The following is a 25,021-nucleotide window of genomic DNA, read 5'->3' on the forward strand; positions in this document are numbered from 1 at the left end:
GCTACAAAGGATTACACTCTAAACCAGGTTTAAGCAATAAGCCGCAGCCACGAGTCAGTTGACCTTCAACTTGCTGTATGGGAAACTGTCGGAAAACCCAATCCAGACACGGATAAAACTAAACCCGAACTAGGTGAAGAATCCATCTATAAAATCAACGCCGAGAGGAAGTTTCGAAACCGACCACGCTGTGTCCGGTGCGACAGTCGTCACGAATCAAGCGATCCTCCATGTCCAGCAAAATCCGAAAAATGTCGAAGCTGTGGACAAATTGGACATTTTGCACGTTGCTGAAGAGGAAGCAATCAAAGCCGGTAGTATATCAACAAAAGGCGAAGAAACGATTCGTTCGAGAAGTTCACGAAGCTACTGCTGAAAACGGAAACAACAAGGATGATGCAGTTTTCAACTTATTTCATCTTGGTGGATAACGTACCATCAGAATCGAAGTCGGAGGTGTGCCTTTGATGTTCATAATCGACACCGGCGCAGACGAAGATACCTTAAGCGAAGATGACTGGCGCATCCTTAAACAGGTTGGATTCGAGGCCTATACTGTCAAGAATGGAAGCTCGAAAATTTCCAACAGCTGCGGATCAAACAAACCACTGACAGTTTTGGCAGAAGTCGAGACCGAAGTGAAGTTCTGCAACAAGTCCTTTAATACGAAGTTCTGCAACAAGTCCTTTAATACGAAGTTCTACGTGATTCTTGGAGGTAAATGTTCACTCCTCTCGGGAAATACGGCAATTAAGCTCGGATTGGTGAAATTCCTTTACAAAGTTGGGAACGAAGCATTTCCGTGCATAATCGGTAAGCAATAACTTTTATCCCTAATAATGGAACATTCAAAACATATGTGTAAAATAAAAAAAAAAACGTTTGAATTCATTAGGGATTGAAGTATGCATCAAAATTGATAAAACTGTTCCACCAGTTCGTCAAAGTTTACGTAGAATTCCATTTCCGCATGAAGAACGCACTTTTAAAAAAATTAAAGGAGCTTGAAAATCAAGATAGCATTGAACGGGTTAACGAAGCCTCAGAGTGGGTTTCACCAATGCTTGTGAAACGGAAAAGCTCTGATGAAGTTCGCATTATTGTTGATTTACGTGAGGCGGACAAAGCTGTAATTCGTGAAATTCATCCTCTACCAACGCTTGAGCAGATGACGAAAAAGTTAGGTGGGAACAATCTATTCACAAAACTAGATATCAAGCAAGCTTTCCATCAAACTGTCTTGAAAAAAGAATGTCGACATATCACCAATTTCATTTCTCCAGTGGGACTGATGAGCGATTTTCTTGGGATTTCACATTTCCGGAAACGGTACTTCCGTTTCCCGTGGAAAGTTAGAAGCGATCGAGAAAATGCACAGTCCAAAATCAGCTAAAGAGTTACGAAATTTCTTGGATCTTATCAATTTTGTTCATCAATATATACCATATTTGGTAACTTTAACTTATTCCCTAAACCTTTTGACACGAAAAGGAACCCTATTTATTTGGAAATCAAAACATTAAGATAAATTTGAACAAATTAAGATTATTCTACTCAAAGATGAGATACTGGGATATTATGACCCAAAGGATGAAACATTCGTTATCGCAGATGGAAGAGAAGTCAATATTGACAAAGCCATTGAAAACGACCAGCAAGCCAAGGAAAAAGGGAAGGAATATACGAATAAGAAGCGTCGAGCCAAGCCTTGCAACATTGATGTTGGGGATATCGTTGTTATTAAAAATACAATTAAAAAGAACAAGCTTACACCTACATTCAATCCACAAGAATATACGGTTATTCAAAGAGATTCAATCTAGAAACTGGAGTGGTTTGTAACAGGCACATAAACCATACAAAGAAAATAGCTTGTCATAATCCGCTTCTAAATCAAGATTTAACAACCGTGCAATTTAATCCAGCTGGTATCCTCGATCAGATAATCAGAATATTTCAATTAAAGCAACCACTAAGTTAAAATTGTTTACAGAGGCAACACGATCAAATGGACACACGTTTCCAGATAAACTACAATAATCTACCTCTTCAATAAACCATAAGCGCCAGTTTTCTTAGATGATTATAAATACGCCCTCAAGGAACCTCTACTGACCCAACGAATATCAACATCGTAACTACACAATTAATCGATGTTTTGGCTATTATTTCTTCGAATACAACCCCCTCCTAACCCCCTCAAGCGTTTTTCCTGTATAGAAAAATCATAAATACATGAAAATCTCAAACACCACCCATGTAACATTGCAAGCTTTATAGAGGTTTTATAGCATTCTATAAATCAAATCATGGTCTACAGAACCCTCATGAAACCAAAAATTTTACTTGAGATTTGCAGTTATCGGCAAAACGGTTACTACCACAAAACACATATGCTTTGGCCAGTGCATAAATGATATGGATAAGTGTCGTAGTTTTTTTAATAGTAGACAAAAACTGCATACATTCTCAGGTTTAAAACTATAAAGCCCATACCTTAACATATGATGTGACTGCCAGAAGAAGCGGCTTCCACCCAGTTAGTTTGCGTTGATCGCCAAATTACTTTGATCGACAGCAATCTTCTTTGATCAACAATTACAATTACAAGATACAATTCCATGATCAGCCGATTATTTTAACTAACGATCTGCCTTGATCAATTATCAGCTGAGATCAACTATCTGGCTTGATCGGTAATTTGTCTTTACCAACAAAATTTTCATAGACAAACTGATGATCATCGCTCTACCGTGATCAACAACTTGCTTAGGTACACCATTTCCCATGATCAACTATCTAATTTGATCAATAGTGTGCCGCGATCATCAAAGTGCCGCAACATCAACAGTCAGCGCTTGATCATCATATTTTCCCGATCCAAAATTTTCCGTCTTGGTTAGCAACTTTGATCAGTGATTGACTTAAAAAATTTCCATGATCAACGATTTCTAATCAACAACAATAAATTTGACCACCATGATCAACAAGTCAGTCTAAAAAACATCGGCACTGACCTATATTCTACCTGGATGGTGATAGTTCACAATCCTCTTTGACCAACCATTTACCATTGTCAACATTGTCACCTGGAAATGGAACCGCTGTCAACAAATTACCTGATTTTCCAATCGTTGCTACTCCCCACCAAACGACCAATCATCATCAATCCCATCACTTTTTACGAGAACTCATTCACAGATTCGAATCTTAAATATTACTACCCATTACCGTTACCGGTTTGTGGCAGCTGATGGGCGGTGACTCAACCGTCCTGCTGTTCCATAATTACCGCGTTCGGGGCAAATAATGGTCAATAATTTGAGAACGGCTGCGCCGTCGTCGATAACGACGGGGCGTGATTGTTGACACCCCGCACTAATTGCTTGCGATTCTAATCGCATCCTGACGGTCGTCGGTGGTGCTGTATGTACTTTGATGATAACACGAGGCTGGCACGGGAGGATAAATCCCGACCGGATGAGTAGATGACAATTTCTGCTAATTCCAGCGCTGCATGACTAAGTGCGCTACTCATAGTGATTGATCGTGAACAACTGTTGAATAATGAAGAGACGTTCTGAGAAAGACGACCACCCAGAATGGGTGATCTCGGGAAAAGATACTGGGAACGTACTGTAATTCGGGCGGAAATTGAAACTATCGGTACGAGGGGGAATTGATCAAAAACCCTTCAAATGGCTTTCGGGTGCATTTCTAGGAACCCAAGTAACATCGCAAGTTTTATCGAGGTTTTAAAGCATTCTACCAGTCTAAAACATGGTCTACAGAACCCTCTCATGAATCGAAGATTGTTACTTGAGAATATTTCTGATGAAATTAGGGTTTTCTGAATTTAAATCCGATGAAAACATATTAGTACGAAGTGTGTTTTAAGCAGAAGTTAAAAAAAAACACGAATGCCACTTCAACTTGTTTCGTCTACTAACGACTCTCTGATGGCAGTGTTGGGGAAGCAGCAATCGACATGTTTCGTCTAGAAACGATTCTCTGATGCAGGGCTGGTAGTGGATATGTAATATAATAGTAGTGCCTTTAGTGACTAAAATAATTAAAATAGTGACCAAATGGTGACTTTAAAGCTATAAAAAGGTGACTAATAGTGACATTTATTGATCGGAAAAAAAAATGGTTACAATATTTCGTTGACTGCGACCCACTTCGAGAAATTTTATAAACTTACAATCACAACCCATCCTGAACATTTTTCATGCTCCTTTAAAATAAAACAAATAATGGTTTACCGATCCCATAAATTTGCCTCGAAAAATTATTATTTATTTATTAAACAGTGAACCAGGAAAACCGGGAAAAAGCGCGAATTCGAAATCACCGGGAAAAGTCCGTGAATTTCGAAGACAAATCGGGAAAAATAAGATTCTGGACCTTTAAACAATTGCAAGGCCCCTGGACTGGAAAATATTTTCAGGATACAGTCACTTTAATGAACTAAATATTTTGAAATTTTGAAAAGATTTTAGGATGAATTTTGCAGATAACAACGATGTTTTTCAGAGAAAAATACCAATAGATCTTTTTTAAGAACTCTAAGAGAGATTTCACTAGAATTCCAAGTCATTTGTCTTGGGACTTCAGACGTTCAGAGTAGAATCTTTAGGTAGTTCTTTTGAAAAATTCATGACGATTGTGAAGCGGATTCCAGGTCCATTTCAAATGAATATTCAAAAAAAGTTCTTAGAAGATTTTTGATCGCAATTCAAAGGAAATTCTCAGAAAATTTAAAGATAATATCAAGCAAATTCTGAAGAGAGTTTCATGGATCTCACAATAAAAACCAAGGGAGTCGATTTTTGAGGGAACAATTCCAAAGGAATTCTGATATGAGTTTTATGAGAATTCCGAGTTTAATTCCAAGAGCATCTCGAGCAGAATTCCAAGGGTATTCTGAAGAGAATGCCAAGCGAATTTTCAGAAGAATTTAGTGGAGAGCTCCAAGATTTTAGTTATGAGCAAAATTGTGTGACAATTCTGAGGATAATTGCATGTAACTTATAAGGAATATATGAATATGAATTCTTCGATTTTTTTCTGAAATTTTGTATAGACATTTTCAAAGGTCATTCGGAGAGAATCTCAAATTAATTTTAGAGAAACTCTGAAAATAACTATGTGATAGGAAATGATTCTAAATGAAATTTGAGAACATTTTATAAAAATCCTGTAAAGAGTTTTTAGCGATTTTTTTTTTCAATATAGTTAAAACATCGAAACATCTTAATGACTTCTTGATAAGAAGCTAACGATTTTTTCAAAAAAGTTTGGTATTTCCCTGTTGTGAAATATACATTTAAATTAAGCATAAGTGCGATTGAGCCGAAAAGATCACTAAGCTAAATGGGTTATAATTGAGTAATCAGAAATTCCCCTGGCTCAAATCAACCGGTAAAATCACCAAAATTTCAGGAAAAACCCCGGGAAATTACAAATTAGGATTTGCTAGTCACCATGATTATTACTAATGCTTATTTGATTTTTGTTTTATGTCACCCAAAATTTTAAAATTTAGCTTTTTTTTTAAATTATTTTCCACTACGCTTTATCCTTAAAATACACATTTTTTTTTATTCTAAAATTTATTTCTTGCTTGTTATTTAATATTTGCCCCTCCTCGTCCTCAGTGATGTCGGACATAAAATGAAAATATTATTTGCATCATCCTTATGCCTTATTAGGTAATAAAATAATAATAACAAGGCAAATGTTGACAATTTTTAGACAATAAATTTTAAAGACCTCGGATATAGAAACTTTTGAAACACCTCAGATTTGTATAGCTCTAAGAGCTACACAACTTTTCTAGATAGCGGTCCAAGAAAAAAACTCATTATTCTGGAACGAAGAAAATTTTCCAAGATGAAAGATCGTGAATACACACGGCAAATTAATCTGACTAATATTTGAGTCAAGTTCACTTAAATTCGAAAAAACGTAGGTCAAAGAAATGAGTAAATTTTTACTCAAAGATGCGTAATTGTCACTCATATATGAATAAATGGCATTCAAATATCAGTGATATTTGCTCATATTTGAACAAAAAATTACTCAAATGCGAATTTTAGTGAACGGGACTCACATATGAGTCAGAATTATTTATATATTTAATATTTTGCATGCGTCTCGGAATTAACATCTTGAAATCTAAAAAAAATGAAAGATTTCGGGATATCGAAATCTCTAAGACAAACAAGTTCAGAAACTTGTGCGGCCCGGAATAATTTTCATATTTTGAATATAGGGAATGTAAGTTCACAGTCCTTGAAAAATTTATATTAGTAAATTTTCCTAGACCATTTTTTTGAAATATCTAAGACTTGGAAAACTTCCAAGATCACGAAGTATAGAAGCCAGGATGTTGGAATCAGATTTTTTTATCGAAACCTCAGAAAATTTGCGATTAAATTTTGTTTTACTATTTCGAGATAACAAGGCAAAAGAAAAACTTAGAAATTTTATAAATTGGTCTGGAAAAAAATCGAAGATAACGGACCTGAATGTCTAAATCACGGAGATGAAAAAATAAAAATATTAGTGATTCCATCAGCACCAATTGGACAGTTCTGGTATGTTCAACTCTTCTTTGTCGGACTTTACACGCTGATTTTCAATGAAACTTTTTTAACAAAAACTTGTTACCAAATCAAGCTGTTACTAGATGTGATTTTTTAAAGGAAAATTATTTACTCTTGACATTATTAGTCGTAAAAAAGTGACTTTAATGACTAAATTTAAAAAAAAAATAGTGACTATAGTGACTTTTAGGTGCAAAAAGTGACTTTTTAGTGACTGACTTGAAAATAGTGACCAAGTCACTAAAAAGTGACCTGCTACCAGCCCTGCTGATGGCTGTGTTGGGGAAGCAGCATAGTGCATACGTAAATGGTGAATTTGTTAGTTATTTCGACGTTTATTGAACAATGCTTGACATTTACCACTTTTTCAATAGTTTTTTGTTGAAAATCAACAATCAAATATCGATGCGTAGCAATATTTCTGATCGATTGGTGATAAAATTATTGAAATTGGTCCAGTGGCAGCTGAGTTATTAACGTTCAAAATCTTTCATAATTTCGTTACATGTTCCATTTTTGGTTTTCACAAAAGTGTCCCCCATATAGAAAGCACAGACGTAGTCCTACGTCAAAAAATCCGCTAAATACAATTGAAACAATTTTTTTTATAATGAGTAACTTGCATTTCGATGTTGTCAACTATAGCGTTTTCGGTGATTGGTATGAGGGGAAATCTTGATAGCATTTCATCATGAGACTCCAATCCACAGTTGTTCAAAGATGGAAATTTAGCAAGACAAAAATCCTGGTGCTTTTGTCTTAATGTTAATAGGTGTAGTGTCTTCTGTGACCTTTTTTCAGCTTTAAACGCACCTTCATTTGACCAATTTTAAAATTAGGGTGTTACATATAAAAAATGAGCTTTCTTCGTTGACATTTAGAGGTGGCGCAAGTTCATATGCGGGAACATCACTATGCCCAGGGCTGGAAAGCACCTCAGAAAGTTAGCAAAGCAACTTAGGGCATGGATTTCACAACACTCGACAAAGAGTGTGTGGTTCTCCCATTTACTTCGCACTCTCTTTTCCAACTAATCTGTGAGAAAGCGATCCACACAATGAGCGGTACACTCCGTGCGGTGCAGGGAGCGAATATAATACAACAAGCGCTAATGTCTTCTTTGAATTCTTTGCAGACTTTGCTTACCACGACTGGATGCATAGGAGATGAAGAAGGGCATAACGAAGAAGAATTTTGTCTTTTTGCTGTGTTTCCCATTTGCTACCCTACACTTAGTGGTGCTCTTTGCGTCGGAGCCGTCGGAGCGATGGCTACACATTAAGTTTTCGTTATTTCTGGGTGTGTGTTTGTTTTATCTTCTCCGCTGCTTTACATTTGCGCAGGATGAAAGACAAGAAAACTTTTTGTTTGATTGATTCTCACTTTGTTTATTTCAGAAAATCAGTACATTGCACGCATTGAGTGATCGTATGACAGCCCTGACTATGCCATATATCTCAAGAACGAGTGATATATGTTTTATTTGAAAAAGCTCATCATTCGACATTTTGGACTTAAAGCTCAATTTTCGATGTGTTCTTTAATAAGTCCCATTAATCATTTTCCACATAGGGAAACATGTCCCCAAACGATTTTCAAAAATAAGCACCACCCTATTTTGTTCAGGTGGACATCGTAGAAATTCCGGGATTTTTGTCTTTAAATTCGGGAAAACTTCGTACAAGTGGGCACTTTACACAAGTTTGGGGTACCTTTTTTGAAGTTTACGGAACCTTGGTTGATATCAGGAAGCTTCATAAAACTTCAAAGACCTTCTTTCGATTACAGGGGGCACACTTCTAAGATAAGGAAACTTTGTTGAACTTCAGGAAACTGCGCAAAAAAATCATCGAAATTCCTAAAAGTTTAAGAAATTTTATAAAAGTGCTGTGAACTTTGAAGAAGTCTAGCAATTTGGGGAACTTCGTTAAACTTAATATAAGTGCAGAGAATTTTATAAAAGTTCAGGTAGCTTCGTAAATTTTGTAGAAGTTCAGGACGTTTCGTAGAAGCTCAGGAAATATTCAAGGGAACTTTGTAGCATTGGGATCATCGTTCCGCCAATATGTTTTTAGAATAGGTTCTATCCGAATGTGAAACTGGAAAAAATATTATGGATCTTAAGAAGTTCAGAGAACTTTGAAGAAGATCACAATTTTAGAAGTTAAGGAAACATTTTATGAATGACACTAGTGGGAACTGGTATCCGATTGATGATCTTGACAAATGTCCAAAAAATACTCTTTTACAAATGTGTGGTGGTCCTGAAAAGGACCGTTTTGTCGTGATGATTGAGTAATGCTGAGCTATTAGGGTGTTAAACAAATATGAGGCTGGTGAGCTGTATGTTGTTTGGAATGAGGATGACGTGCTTGGCATAGATGTGGGCTGCTGCTCACATCTTGCAGGCAGCCTTTCGTTGTGTACTGGAGAACACTGTTCAACGCCACGCGCCGAAAGCACTGCTGCTGCTGATGCCGACGACCGGACACCACCACACACGGTGATTGGACTGAATCCGATCAGCGGTTGAGGGCAGCCTTGATAGCTAGCTGCTTGCGGGGAGCTTTTCGTTTTGTACTGGAGAACGCCACCACTCACCAAGCGGTGATTGAATAAACACCGTTTGGTGAGACCGGATGGAATTCAACTTTGAAATCTGTGTTAGGGAAATCGCTTTTCGCAGGCAATCGGTGATAATTTTATGATTTTAGCAACAATTGCACATTCGTGTAATTTTCAATAGTGACATTTTGAAAAATGATAAAGTCGTTAGTTTGCGTAGACATATTTCTGATCCATTGGTGATAAAATTATTGAAACTGGTCCAGGGGCAGGTGAGTTATTAACGTAAAAAATCTTCCATAATTTTGTTACATGTACCATTTTCGGTATTTACAAAGAGTGCCCCCATATAGTAATCACAGACGTAGTGTACTACGTCAAAAACGAGTTTAAATTCACACAAAAAAACGTATTTTCATGGATCTTTTTATTCGGCTGCTCTACTAAGTTGGTTTTCTACCTTGATCTTTGAAAAAAATGATTGAATTTTGAAAAATATCAATAATTCAATAATACGTGTTTTCGTGAATTTAAACCCGTTTTCTTAACAATTGTACATGTTATGGAAATCTGAGTTCATATTTGAATTCAACAAGAAAAAATCTACTAAATTCACTGCAAATGGTCCAATGGCTTTGTGAAGTAAGGGACATGGTAGCCCAAAAATGTGAAAGTTTTGTGGAATCTGTTCCCGTCTTACGCAAGTACCCAATCGAACCAACGAACGTCGCGTAAAAGTAGAATTTAATGAAGGCATATGCGCTTTTTCGTAGCTTTGTAGTCTCCAGGTGCAAAAGATCATCGGTCGTAGAGGCTTGTGTTCTTGTGTAAAGGGCACCGCCGTCGAGTTTAAATTTGAATAAATCTCAGGTCCTATCATATTAGGGAGATTTATAGTAACATCGCTTGCCGTGTGTTTTGTGAAACTTAACATCGTCAACAACGTCACCGTCGGGGCAGATTTTGAATGGTTACAATACTCGATGAACATTTCAAAAGGTCCTATATGCTTTGATCGATCGACTGTGATCATCGACTTTCTCTTTGGATAACCACTGCTATGCAAATAGATTTTGCGCTATTATTACCACATATTTTGATAAAAGAGGTTCTCATCTAGCGTCCTCAACGTTCAATACAACAGGGAAAGTTTTTGCAACTGAGTTATTAACGAAAGAGAATGTTGATGAAGAGCAACTTCAATGCAGATAGGACCTTTTGAAATGTTTATCTAGAATAACAATGCGATCGTTCCTTTTTGATGTGATATGAGGGGCTTGGTGGCCTTAGTGCGACCATTTTTGCTTAATGAGTAGAACATCATGAGTTAAATCTCAAGCCCCTTCACATTCAAGATTCGTTAATCGCTTCATTTGTTAATGTGAATACATTGGAATAACAACAAATCGATCATTGGTGTGAAGTAATTAGAGAAACTCGCTTGCCTAGTGGCAAACGTTTTTGCTTACTGAGCAGAAGACCGTGGGTTTCATCCCAAGCTCCTTCGCGTTATAGGATCGTTAGGATACCAATTCAGCTTATCGTTTACCAAAACGAACCCTGCTGCAAACCCAACAATTTTATCCGACATCCCATTAATTTCTCGTGGAAGTGCAGAGGATTTCTCTGCTTTCATTAAAGGAAGTATCACGCCAAAACATTCCTACCCTTTCCTTTCTTGACCAGCGTTCGGGCGCGGCCGGCGCTGGGATTGCCTAGTTTGAGATCACCAGTTTGTACACATTGAGGATCGTCTATTGGTTCTCTATGTAACTACAGCTGATTTGGCAATAGCAGAGTAGCATCCGCGGGCGGTCAATCATGCTCATGCTTATGCTAAATTCACTGCAAATGGTCAAAGTGTGTGAAACACTGCCGACTAGTGTTATAGGAAATTCGTACAAGTTCTGCAAACTTGGCAGAAATTAAGTTGTAATTATCGAAAAATTGAAGGTGGTAAGCTATGGAAAACCTTTGAAATACTGGGAACTTCGTAGAAGTTGACGGAACTTCTCAGGAGTTCGTTGAAAATTCCACGGAAGTACGTTTAGAGAGCTTATAGAACTGAGTTTATGTTCAAGAAACATATTGAAAGTACAGAAATCTTCGTGGAAGTTCAGGAAGCGTCGTAGAACTTTAGAGAACTTTGTTGATATTTACGTATCGATAAATTTATCTGGAATCTGGACGTCTATCAGATATCCTTCCAAGATGGAAGTTTGTTTAAAGAGTATTAAAAAAAATACAGCTGATCAGAGATTTAAATAAAGCCCTCTTGATATTGTTCAAGGAATTTAAATGACGTCTCCAGATGGTCTCCAAAGATTGCTGCTTGGTAAGATATCAGTGAATTATTTGAAAGATCTCCTAATCATACATACAAGTTTCTGGTTCATTTGTTTTGAATTTAAACTTCAATTGGCTCTCTCAAGATGGCAGGTCGGTCAGGAACTATTTAAAAGATCTCCAGATGATCGAAGATTTCAGTGAAGTCCTGTGGATTTTCAGGTTGATCAAGTATAGTATTCTTAAATATATCCAATTTTGGCTCATTATTCGACAGAAAGAGCTTAAAATATGAAGTCGAAACCTTCAAAAATCTTCACATGCCTTACGTTGGAGATGCTTAACGTCAAACATCAGACTAAAAGTGGACATTTCATACGATAGATGAGGATATGAAAGTGTAGAGTTGATAGTTCCGATCATCCCTTTTGCCAGTGGTGCCTTGGGGGACACCCCTCACCATCCCTCATCAACGGATGAGTTTGGTAAAGAGGTTGCTCGACCCGATTCGTGCCTTCCTCAAAAATTTCCTTTTATCGCTTTCTACTTGCTATATCGTATAAAATGTCCACTTTAAGTCTGATATGTGACGTTAAGCATCTTCAACTATGTAAATCGTCAACTTCACGCATGAAGTAATTAAAACATGATTTGTTCATGTTCATATGCCTTCGGAAGTCTTTTCAGCTTCAGCATGTCTTCAAATAACTTCACAGAGTATGAAATGGCATTCACATACTTTAAATGCCGTCAAATCTGGTATCGCTTGTATTGAAGGATGCTCTTTTCCCTCATTCCTTGAAGGACATGAACAGTGAAAAAAGCGAAATAATTAGAAACATATGACTATTTAAAAAAATCACTATCTGGGATCCCGGGATTTCTCGAGATATCAAATAAATATTTCCGGAATCCCAGTATGGCGGAAACTGCCGGAAAATGGATGATCTAAAGTATTCATTTAATCAAACTTTACATTTCAGCCTGAGTCACACTCAACTTTAAGCTGTGTTATTCCACAAAGCAATGGAAATTTGCCCTACGTGTTATCTTAATTAGGTAATCCACAGGATTAGCATTGCACCATAAAACCACCTCATCGTTATCACCTGTGTCTGTGTCCGGAACGAGCTAGTCGGGAAACCAACTGCAGCTGGATTTGTAAACTAACAAATCCAAGGCAAATAGACAAGAGTCAGTCACCATATCACTGTTACTGCATTGCTGTAAGCAGCGAATGCTACGATAGTAAAAATAGATCCAATCATCTACCTGTTCCACACGGTGATAACTAAAAAGCAACCGTTAAATATTAACTAATAGGCGAACACCCCCCCGATGAGTGGTTATCCCTAAACAATTAAGTGCTTTTACTAGAGTGCTATAAAATGTTTCCACTCTCAGCCGTCGCACCCGAAATGATAAGACTCGTGCGGCGGTTTCCTCTGGGAATCTTACTGGGTAGATACTTGAAAAATACGAGCACGTGAAGATCGAACATTAGCGTGCATTGGCGCATTGATTGACTAAACGTGTTTAGAAGTTTCCACGAAATCAAGAACTATGATCTGGGCATGTTGTTTTGACGAGGTTCGGTTATTTTTTAGTGATGCTCCGAAAAATAACCCATAAATTTGAAACCACATTGAACGCTACCAATGTCATCAAGTCATCCGAGTAGAAGCAGAAATTTGAACTAATTCGCATTCAAAGGAACAATATGCCAAATTCACACGAAGGCTCATTTATCACTCTCATGTGAAGTCATTGTGAGTCTGACACACTTACTAACCGTGCCCTACTCGGTTTAAACTTGAAAGTGATGAAAATCAAAATTAAACTAGCGGTGGAAAGCAAATAAACATTCCTCTTCATAGAAATAATTAAAGTAATTCAAAACAACTCTAAACTGGACAGGATTTCTCTCCTTTTCGCAATAACTAGACTAACTCATTTAACTATCACGAACAAAGAAATTCACATAGTTCAATTTTCCTATCACTCACCTTGGTTAATTGGATTTCAACGATTCTGCTACGAAGCACTTTTTCACTTTTCTTGATCACTCTGAATAATATTGACACAATTGAACAGTCCAAGCTATGAACAAACTATCACATTGGAGGACACACCTTTTCCAGCGTCTTCACCTCTTACTCTATCGACAAGCAACTATTTTCACTATCCACGTTCGAGCAAACGAAAATTCGGCCGCGAAATGCTCCCGGTGCCGGTTTGTTTTCCAATTGTACCCACCAACCAATGTCATTTAACATTTATATAGCCCTAGTACTTCCTTATCATCCGGTAGCCCAGAAACCTACACCTTCGCGACGCACTATACTCTACTTCGTAACTGATGACGTGCAATCGCCCCCAAGTCTTCGGGCGAGAGCGATCGGAGCGGAGAACTCATCCCCCGGTTGGTATAGGTGTCAATTATCAACGCCCACCAGCCCGCACATTGGGCAGCAAAAGCACTTGGCCCCCCATTTACGACTACAAACGGGTTCACTCACGAGTCCAAGCCGGCGTTCACTCTGATGGCACGTTCTAATCAAGTGACTGAAAAGGAATTCGTCATCGGGAGCGATATGGGCGAGAAGATCCGTTCGGGAAATATCTACCGAACATATCTCTGTCAATCAGGCTGTAATCGGTGGGATTTGCATTGGCACACTAGATTCAACGATACCGACGGGAAGAGGGCCCGTTTGGCTCGCATACTTGCATGAAATTATTCATCCATTGTTTTTCTGAAAAATGATCAACATCATAAATGTAGTCATCAATTCAATGGCTAAATCGGGATTCTAACGAATATTACGTTCCGATACATTGAAATATCGTTATTATTCGAAGCCGTACAATGTTGTATCGTTGTGAAGCCAATGCAGATATTGGGCCGTACACGGCAGATGAGATCGACACAAAATCGAAAAAACGCAGGTTACTCATATAAACTGAGTAAAATTTTCCTCGATTTTCTAGAAAAAAAACTTTTCGAATATGAGAAAAATCGAGAGAAGTTTCACTAAGTCTACTTACTAGTTTAGTATATTTCTAGACTGAGCAGAATTTTCCTTGATTTTCTTCAAAAATCAGGTCGAATATGAGGAACATCGTCGAAAATTTAACTTAGTCTATAAATCTATTCTAATAGACTGAGTGAAATCTTTTTCGATTTTCCTCATATTGGAAAAGATTTTCCTGGAAAATCGAGGAAACTTTTATTCAGTTTATATGCGTAATCAACGTTTTTGTGAATTTGAGTGAACGAAAATCACTTTATTCATACCAAGAGTGACAGAAGGTTTAAGAAAAAATCTTCATCAAGATTGAAAAAAGATCTTCAAATGTCTTCACCGCCACTTTTTAACTTGGTGAATCTACGTAGTTTACGGACAGCCCTTAAGCTCGCAGCATTTTTTTTTTCTTAGATCTCGAATGCTTTTCAAAGTCTCCAGAAAACGCAATTTTCGCAACAACAAAATCACGCACAGAAGAGAACTTGAACAGGCTGAAGAGGACTACAAAAACAAGTAGCTCGTCCGCTTCCGTGAAAATATTGAAAGACTCCAAAACACCTTCTAGCACGTCCCGTCATCACGCTGGGGTTTTATAAAGAGCCGGAAGATCTCTGCTAGGATCCCTGAAAACTTTACTTATCAGTCGCCGCTTTCATCTGCTAATCTATTTCCTAACTTTTTCCAAATCGTATATGAAGACAAACCCACCTCAGCCGTCACGTCACACAGTGGGATGAAATCAAAAATAGTAGGACAAGATGGCCATTGTAACGAAACTATTGAGTTGAGCATTTTCAGGTCTTTTAGGATGTTGTTTTAATTTTTTGAGAACTTTATTTGAGAAGTGAAAATTTTTACTTAAGGGAGGTATACACTCTGATAAAAATAATAACTTTGTTATGTCTTTTTAAAATTGATGAATATCTATGGAAACATTGTAGATAAAGTCATTATAAGAAACTTTTTCCAAGACACATCAATTCTATCTCTCAAGTGAACAAAGTTATAGGGTATAACTGGAGTATAAACCGAGGGGGGCGACACATCTAAATCTCAATTCTAGATGCTCAAAAAATCTCACACTAGCGAATCAATCTTCGAAAAATCATCTTTCATTTCCCGCATCTACTTGCATCGTGCTTCATCTTTTTGCAGGAAATCTTCAAAATCGACATAAATCTTCCATCTATCTACTCAGCCTGCGTGCAGCTAGCCACAGCAAAACACAATCTTTTCTGCATCGTAGATAGAGTCGTCCCCCTCGGTATAAACGGTAGTACTCCATTGAAAAGCTTTTTTACCTTTTTTGTTTGAATTTTATAATTATATCATTGTTGTACAAAGTTGTAAGTGCTTCAAAAGTGCATATTTTTACAGAAGAAAATTTCTATCTCTTCTTTAAGGAATTAACGTCCGATGTTATTGTTCGAGGTTTCAGACGCAAATAACGTTTGAATTTTAAAAAAAAAAGGACAAAAATTGTCGATTTTTCATGGGTTTACCTTCACCCGCACTGACGAAACTACCCATGCAGCATCAATCATAGTAACACATGAGTCAGCAGACAAAATTTGACAGCTCTATCAGTCAAACTCTAACCCTGATGGCAAAAACAGTGAAGCAACTCCGTTCAAAAGTGTGCGCGTTCAAAGAACGGCACCCCGCCGCATCGAAAACGGACATCGTGTGGCACTTTGTGGACGCCGGATACGCCCGTTCCGGCATCTACAACATCTTGGCACTATTAGACAACAATCAGAGCATCGAAAGAAACCCGGGTTCCGGACGGTCGACGACCCTGAGCGACAAGAAGTTCCAAAGGATGTTGAAGAGGAAGACCGAGGGAAAAGTGGCTGCGTGCGCTTGGCCGGGAGGTCGGTGCAACCGGCCAAACAGTGAAAAAGTACCTGGCGAACATGAACATAGATGTCAGGAAGCGGCAGCAGCTGAATAAGAGGGTCAACTAGTTTTTCCCGGCGAATCGCGACGTGGCGGTGGTGATGGACGACGAGACCTATCTCACCCTGGATGGCAACGACTGGCAGGGCACTTCGTATTTTACTTCCCTCACGAAGGAAGTGAGCTCCGAGGTGAAGTTCATTTCACACACCAAGTTCTCCAAGAAGGTGCTGCTGTGGCTGACAATCAGCGAGAAGGGGATGTCAAAGCCACTCTTCTTTCGCTCCGGACTGGCCGTGAACGGCGAAATTTATAGTACGTAATGCCTGCCTGAACGACGCCATCAAGAAATACCAATAGGGTGAAGACGCGGTGTTCTGGCCGGATCTGGCGTCGGCCCACTACTCGAAGCGATCGTTGGAGGAGATGTAGCGGCTGAATATCGATGTGGTACCCAAGTTGGCAAACCCGCCCAACGTCCCCCAGCTGCGTCCCATCGAGAATTTCTGGGCCAAACTGAAGCGTAAGATCTACTCCAACAATTTTGTCGCGAAAACTGAGGAGGAATTGATAAATAAAACGAAGAAAGAACTGAAAAACGTGCCTACACACATGTTTTCGTCCGCCATGGCGAATGTTCCGGTTAACTGCCGGAAGGCCGCTCGCAAAGGCGTAGATTTTTTTTGCAAGTAAGCTTAAATAATTACCTTTCATGGGAAATTTATCAAAAGAAATTATCTGTCTTAGCTTATTTTTATCACCATCCGAAAAAAGTCCATTTAGAATGCAAACCTTAGACTATTGGGGAGAAATAACTTGAGACATCTAGTCGAGTTGATGGTTGAACAATTAATGAAGAAAATCTTTATTTCAGGTCAGTATAATATCAAGAGCCACATGTAAAAAGGGCATACAAGATTTTTGTAAACAAACCTTTATAGGCCCTTTTCTCGCCAACCGAGAGTCACCCACGCAAACCAACAACATCATAGGGAAGGGGAAAGCTTCCCCTTACCGGTGATGTTGATGGTTTTCGGTGATGACATATGGGTGGCGAGAAAAGGGCATAAGAAGGTTTGTTTACAAAAAGCTTGTATGCCCTTTTACATGTTGTTCTTGATATAGTGGTTGGGTTGCTAAGGAAAATACATAGCAACGGAATGATATTGCGTGTCCAATGCTTGCTACGACTCTTCAACACTCCTCCTCAACATCATTTGGTAGAATCCCAATTGCTTCTCGTAGCTGCCACAGTTTCCCTGTACCCAAAGGCTTGGTGAGAAGGTCTGCTTCCATTTGCTCTGTAGGGCAGTACCGAATGGACACGATACCATCTGTTGCCAAATCCTTAACGAAACAGTACTTAGTGTCGATATTGTCGTGACTCGCAGTCTACGATACCCACTCGGAGGTATTGAATTGTTCTTAAACGATATAGTAACCAGCTGCCTGAGTTTATGAACGAGCCTCTCAGAGTTCATTATTCCCACTCAGAGGAATGCAGTTCAAATCAGCCACACAGCGCTGAATTATTCCCACTCAGAGGAATCGTACCGAGCTGTATCAAACTCATTCAGACAACTCATGATATTAATTACAACAAAAGATTATTATGCTCAAATTATTCCCAAAATAAACAGAACATAGAATTTACAATAATAATTTAGTCCATTAGCTTTGCTTTCTTTACTTTCTATTCCACAATACCAGCAACACTGTTTGCATACACATCTGCCACATCAGGCAATTATCAACACCACCGGTATGCACACGGCGAATGAGAACGACCCAAATTTGAGTTTAGTTCACTCATAATCGCAAAAAGTGCAGGAACTCAGCGATGAGTAAAAATTGTCTCATGTTTTCCCAGGTTTTTCCAGGATTTTCCAGGGAAAATTTCCCGAATTTGAGAAAAGTAAAGATTGGGTTCACTCAGTCTATTGGTACTACTCCGAGACTGAATAAAATGTTCGTCAATTTCCTCATTTTCCGGCAGATTTTTTAGGTTTTCCATAAGAAACAATGAGAAAAATTTACTCATCGCTGAGTTCCTGCACTTTTTGCGATTATGAGTGAACTAAACTCAAATTTGGGTCGTTCTCATTCGCCGTGCAACAAAATTAAAAAAAAACACCCCCAATATATGTATCCTGTTTCAGAAGGCAACGGTTACGGACTAAAGATAAAATATCCAAAACAATCACCATCCAAACCTTGTGAAATATTACGCATGTAAAAACATGACTCGATGCAGTTCCCGCTCAACCATCCGCATACGACGCCATGTGGACGCGTCCATGTGTGAGTGTGTCTACTACTGCTCAAAAGCAGGGGCCTGGCTAGCGGCCATGTTTTTGATGCTATCATCCGCTCTTGTCTTTCTGCTTATAACACAATTTTCCGTCCCTTTCCACCATGTATACGTCAGGCGGGCCGTATTTAAATAAGGCCCGTGATGTTGCCTACTGTCAAACGTATAGAGATTGCTGACGTTTATCTTACGCACACTATGTCACATATACGTATACGCAAAATGTTTTCATCGGGAAAAAAAAACTTCATAGCCAAAATTTTTCCCGATGAATACAAATCACTGACACAATCACACTTTAGCAATCTCTATAGGATTGATATAGGGTTGCCAGTCCCCTGCTCAAAAGCACACAACTTCTCAGCAAGCGTCGCCTCTCAGGACGTCTTTTCAACGTGCCAACCCGACACCCTGAGACACACATACTAACAAATTCACCTTCGTTGCTTGCTGTCTCTCAAGGGCCGCACACAACGAAGCTACCTCTGGAGCACGATAAAATTAAAACTTTCGAGCAGCCATCTTTGCGTTTGGGAAAAAAAAACCGCAGCAAATTATCAATCATTTTCTATTCTGTTCGCTGCAAAAGGCACGCATGTACAAAACTGTGTTATTATCGAAACGCATAAACCTTGTCACTTATAAAATGGATATTGATGGGCCATATGGAAGAAAATCACTTATTTACAATTGAAAAAATAAAACATTCTCTATGAATTCCCACTTTATTACATAGTATTTACCTTTTGGGAGAGACGGCACTCCCGCCGACTGTGCCATTGTCGTGACTCGCAGTTCCACGGCTATTTTTCTCCATACCGATCACTGAATCAGGGACTATCGTTCGTTCAATTAATACACTGCCTTTTAACAACGCGTCCTTCCACCGCGAAATATGCCAGTAAACTGATTTATTGAATCGTTCTCCTTTTCTGCATTACATTCGCTCTCGCAGCTCAGCTAATACTCTATTTTTCTGCCTCACATTCACTGTCCTAGCGCTAGCAGTTGACGTTCTCTCTATTTTTTTCTTTTCTCTCACTCTCTTCATCTATTCTCTACAGATATGTTTCGACTTTCGTGAGGTTCTGTCCGTAGCGGCAAGAGCGATCCAGCCAGTGATGCCACATATACAGATTTATCTGTAATCATACAGATTTTTTTCAATATTTTGATACAGATATCTGTATATACAGATTACAGATTTTTGAAAAATATACAGATTTTTCAAATAAAGTGAATATATTTTGTATTGCTTTTTTATATCTATTAATTCCAATAAATAATCGTTTCTTCCTTTTGAGCACCCTTTTGAATTCAATCTGAGCATCAAACCCAAATCGTATTTTTCACTAAATAATTAGGTAGGCGAATCCAGTAGAATCTAAGCGATTGTTTCAACCTCTGGCGGTGAAAAGGGGAACCCTCAAAAGAGTGATGAGTGTGGCAATTTTCACCATGAAGCATTGGAAGAAGGCAATATTTTCACCTTTCCTGATTAATTTATCCCCCGCCGGTGCTTAAAATCATCATCCACGTGGAATATTTTGTTTTCTGTATCGGGTTTGCAGTGATCCGGCTGGTGCTTCCATATATTTTTGATGAGAAAAATTAAGATTTACAAAATTATCTCAGCGGTTATCGAGGCGGTTATGATCTTCCGGATTTTTAATGTGTGGTTATTTCAGCTGGAAATCAGTTCAACTCTGTAGATAATCGAAAAATACGAACACACCCGATGGAAATTTTCAAGTTGTACATTTTTTGAAGTTTTGAAAATCGTCATTATGATGTAAACAAATGGATTGGATGACATTTCCTTTCAAAATCGGCTAGCTCACTCTACATTGATGGTGCATGAAAAGAGCCTATTGTTTTAGCTTCGAATGGACTTGGAATCTTTCGAATGGACTTCTGATTTGTTCAGATGTTCTGATTTCTCGTTGGAAGGAATATTAATTTCCCTTTCTATTTGTTTAATTAACCATGTCGCATGGTGACAGATACGAAGATTAATTAAATATATTTTGTCAACTCGGTAAACAAGCCATTTTAGAAAACCCACAAAGTGGTTGATTACAGCTTGTGAGTAGAAGAATCAACTGGATATTTTTATATTTTAAAATCGAATTACAGAAATTGCATGCGATTCGACCAAACTTCCTGTAAAAGTTCTGTGTTATGTCCAATGTCCAGATAAAGGTTTGCGTAATCATAAATTATTCAAATTCTAGGGAATTGTGATAGTTACTTCATTAAGGAAATTTTCAGTCGGAAACAGATTTGTCTCTTACAACTGGTACTTAATGTTTTGTATTTTCAGACAGTAGAAGAAATACAAAACACTACAAAAAATTAAGATGTTAGGATTTCAAGATTTTTGAAATAGACAAATTCTTTAGAAAGCAAACTTTAGTAATTTTTCATGATTCTTAACATTGAACAAACTCCTTCTGAACTATGAATTTGCTCAATGGAGATTTACGTAAATCCGTACTGAGACCATAATTTAGAAATTATACAGATTTTTTTTACAGATTTTTGTCAGGTAGATACAGATTAAAAAGATTTTGTGCGATGAAAATACAGATTGAGCTCTGAAAAAATGTGGCATCACTGGATCCAGCTCTGGTTGTCTTCATTGACCCCAATGGGCAACACTAGATGTTCGCCCAAGTCGTCTACCAATCGACGCAGCCACTGCTGTTCTTGCCAGCATTCTGCAAGTGCAATGTACTCCGCTTCAGTGTTGGAAAGGGACACAAATGTCTGTTTTCTGCTTCCCCAGCCAACAAGTCCCCTACCGAACTTGAAAATATATCCAGTGTTGGACTTCCTGTTGTCGATTTCACCAGCCCAGTCTTCGTCCACGAAACACTCCACTTGAAGGTTGCTACCACCACCCAGGTGTAGCTCGTGTTCTGCCGTACCTTTCAGGTAACGAAGCACCCGCTTCGCTTCGTTCCAATCCGGTATTGTTGGTTTGATGACCCGCCGCCCGAGAATGGAAGTCAAGATCGCAACGTCCGGGCGCGTATTGACAGCGATGTACAACAAAGCTCCGAAAAAACTTAGGTATTGTTGTCCATCTGCCAATGAGTCATTATCTTCCTCCTTTTGTTGTACGCTGATCATCGGAACGCGAGAGACTTTACAATTCTCCATGTTGAACCTCGACAAAATCTTCAGCACATACGATTTCTGACTCAAAACGAACATGTCAGCCTCCTGTCGAACGTGGATTCCCAGGAAAAACTTTAAGTCGCCCAGCTCCGCAATCTTGAAGTGCTTGCTCAAAGCTACCACCAGTCTCCGATACTCCTGCTCCGTTATACACACGACAACGATATCGTCCACGTAAATCAATATGTACGTGTAAATACCGCCGATGATCGATGAAATCCCATATCCTTCAATGCTATATCAATCCGCTGGTTCCATACTCGCGCAGCTTGCTTGAGCCCGTATAGACTCCGCTTCAAGGAGCACACGGTATCTGGAACGCCGTTCGAGTACCCGGAGACTCCTCCTGCAGCACGCCATACAGGTACGCGATGGCAATGTGCTTGACGAGCATTCGTCGCTTGCTCGCTATCGTTAGCACGGTACGGAATGTGATTTGCTTCACCACCGGTGCAAATACCTGATCGTAATCAGTACCGTACTTTTGGGAAAACCCCTGTGCAACCAACCTGGCCTTGTATCGCACAATCTACCCGGACAATCTTCCTTACACTTGTACACCCACTTGCAGCCAACCACGTTGCCATGTCGGGGTACATTGGTAAGGGTCCATGTTGCGTTGTCATGAAGGAATGCCATTTCCTCGTCCATGGCCGCTTTCCACTTTTCGCTTTCCGGACTCGCAATCGGTTCACTATACGTTCTTGGCTCCTTGCACGTGCTCACGTCCAGACCAAACGTGGTGGGACTCCGAAGTTCGCTCTCTGTAACTGTTGCACATCGTCACGACCAACTGGAATTACCACAGCTTGCTCCTCCTGTATTGGCACTGTTTCGTCGGGGTCATCCTCAACATCTTCGTCTTGAGATTCTTCACCTTTTGCCGCATTCGGTACGCAGTCGAACAAGCGCACCGCAATGTGCTCGCCTTCGTTTTGGGACTCACCTGATTGGTTACGGATGGTTCCATCTCTCACGTTCTTATCCTATTAATCGAGTACCAAGAATCGTACGTCACGACTGCTGACTATCTGGCCAGTAGGCTTATTCAGCATACGATAGGCTTTGCTGTCCGATGCGTATCCGACAAAGGTCATTTTGATTGACTTCCCTTCAAACTTCTTTCTCTTTTGTGATGACACCCATCATCTGATAGGGCAAACTTCCTTTATTGAATGGCAATTTTAGTTTACGTGGTAGTGTTTTGACTCTCGAGAATTTTATGTTTAAAGCCATTGCTTACGTTGGGTTGTTACGCCTATTTCAAATGTTGGTCGAGAAAGATTTTCGAGCAACCGTGTGTGCGGCAGCGAGGGTAGCGAATTGAATGAATGAACATGTTAAAAGGCAACAGGAGAATACGAAAACATCACCAAGGGATAATCATAAACGGAGTAATTAGTATTTTTACTTTTTTTTTGCTCGTACATTCTAAGTCACAAATATAATTTCGTTTATCCACAGATAAAGCACTTAGCGGACAAAACGATCAAAGATTTTTGTGACTGAGCTTGAGTAACCCAAAAAGTGGTCCCCAAGTGAAAAAAAACATCAATCTCTCAAAATGTTACGTTCTCATAGTATATAAAATGTATTGTTCTGTATCATAATATTGAATGGAAGAGCCGGGCATCAATCAAAGGCCGTGGGTGCTCTCTCCGAAGGCATAACGACGCTCTATATTTACGGTTTCATCGAGTCCATCCCGAAGTTCAAAATGTTTTTTTGGTGAGCAGAGCCGATGTAAATCACGCCTCACTCAAGAACGTGATGCGTGCTTGTGAAAGTCCAGCTTGAGCATCAATCGGAGCTCGAGCTCCTTTGCGCTCTTTGGATTTGACATCATTGCTCTTTATATGTGAGGGATGAACTAGCTCACGGTGAATGAGCATCTATACGGCATAATCTGAGTTCGAGGAGTTTAGGCAAGCCTGTCCATAAAGGTGCATCAATTAGATCAAGACATAAAAACGTTATTTTTTTAATCGAAGTGTATACCCCCTTAAGCAAAAATTACAGCACTACTAAAACAATGTTCTCAAAAAATTAAGAAACATTCTAGAAAACATCAAAATACTACACTCAATAGTTTCGTCACTAATGGCCATGTCCCACTATTTTTGATTTCGTCCCACTGTTCGTCAGTACATTGATAGTTTGATGTCCTACAATCTTCGACTCCCACTGTTTGCTTTTGACGAAAACATGGTTCACAAAACACTCATGTCGTTTTCGGTTATTTCTAGTGCGAAACTAGTTCCGCCCTAGATCCGCCCTAACAGCTGTCAAAACGTTTCTTTATTCGAGTGGGTTGGATCCAGATCCGCCCTGGGTCTGACTCAAACTTGAAGAGGTTCGCTCTGTCGATTTTTTGAGATCCAACCTGGGTTCACCAATACACACAAACGCTAGCTGTCAAAATCAAATGTTGTTTACATTATTCACCATTCGCGAATGTAATCGAATTTTAAACGGATTGAAAATCAGCATAGAAAAATTGAGGTAAGTGTTGTGATAAGATTGTTTAATTGTATTTAATTCGTACGTTTTCGTTACAGAACATGGAATTTATTGAAATGTTATTATCATCATCGTCAAGTTCGTCTGATGATGACTCCGACACCGAGATCTTGTTCAGTAATCTTGATTCCTCAGATGGCCCACAAAGGAAAAAATAAGGATTTACAGTCATTTCTGCTTGTTAATCAAATGGAAGTGGCCCATAATACTGGGGTGACTGTAATATTATCCCGGATTCAAATAGGCCACCCAAAACCAACCATAAATTGAACCAATATAATGTGCAAGTAAGCTTTACACTGAGATTTCTTAAATTTATTGTGCCTTATTTGTACCTGCTGCAAGTTTAAACTGACGATTAACATGTTGGAAGAGGCGTATGTCTCATCACGTCAATCTGTACAACAATTAATAATTAGACGGAATTAATAAATACCGGAACATTATATTTTTGCATTGCATCGATATTTTTCCTGATTTTCCAGAATAAACTCTGCTGCGATTTTAAATTTCCTATTTATTCCCCATTTGCGACTAATAATTGGCCTTCGTCTTTTTTCAACATGCAATAGTCATCCTCAATAGTCATAGTTCTCTTGGAAGTAAATCTGGCGGAA

The 25,021-nt window shown here is 38.9% G+C and overlaps 1 protein-coding gene across 2 annotated transcripts in view; it reads right to left on the minus strand.

The window, feature by feature from the left end:
- Positions 1-25,021, minus strand: part of LOC135710797 (sodium-coupled monocarboxylate transporter 1) — a 104,355-nt gene that overhangs the window by 31,567 nt on the left and 47,767 nt on the right. The window contains exon 1 of one of the 2 annotated variants that reach the window (XM_065233481.1): positions 13,469-13,543. The exons of the other annotated variant lie outside the window; for it this stretch is intronic. The gene's annotated coding sequence lies outside the window, so the exon portion shown is untranslated. Of the gene's footprint in view, positions 1-13,468; positions 13,544-25,021 lie in introns of those variants that run through there. 2 annotated transcript variants of the gene reach the window in all.

This window comes from Ochlerotatus camptorhynchus, unplaced genomic scaffold (assembly GCF_037179485.1).
Source record: "Ochlerotatus camptorhynchus isolate MF236.1 unplaced genomic scaffold, CSIRO-AGI_Acam_v1.1 ptg000402l, whole genome shotgun sequence".
NCBI lineage: Eukaryota > Metazoa > Arthropoda > Insecta > Diptera > Culicidae > Ochlerotatus > Ochlerotatus camptorhynchus.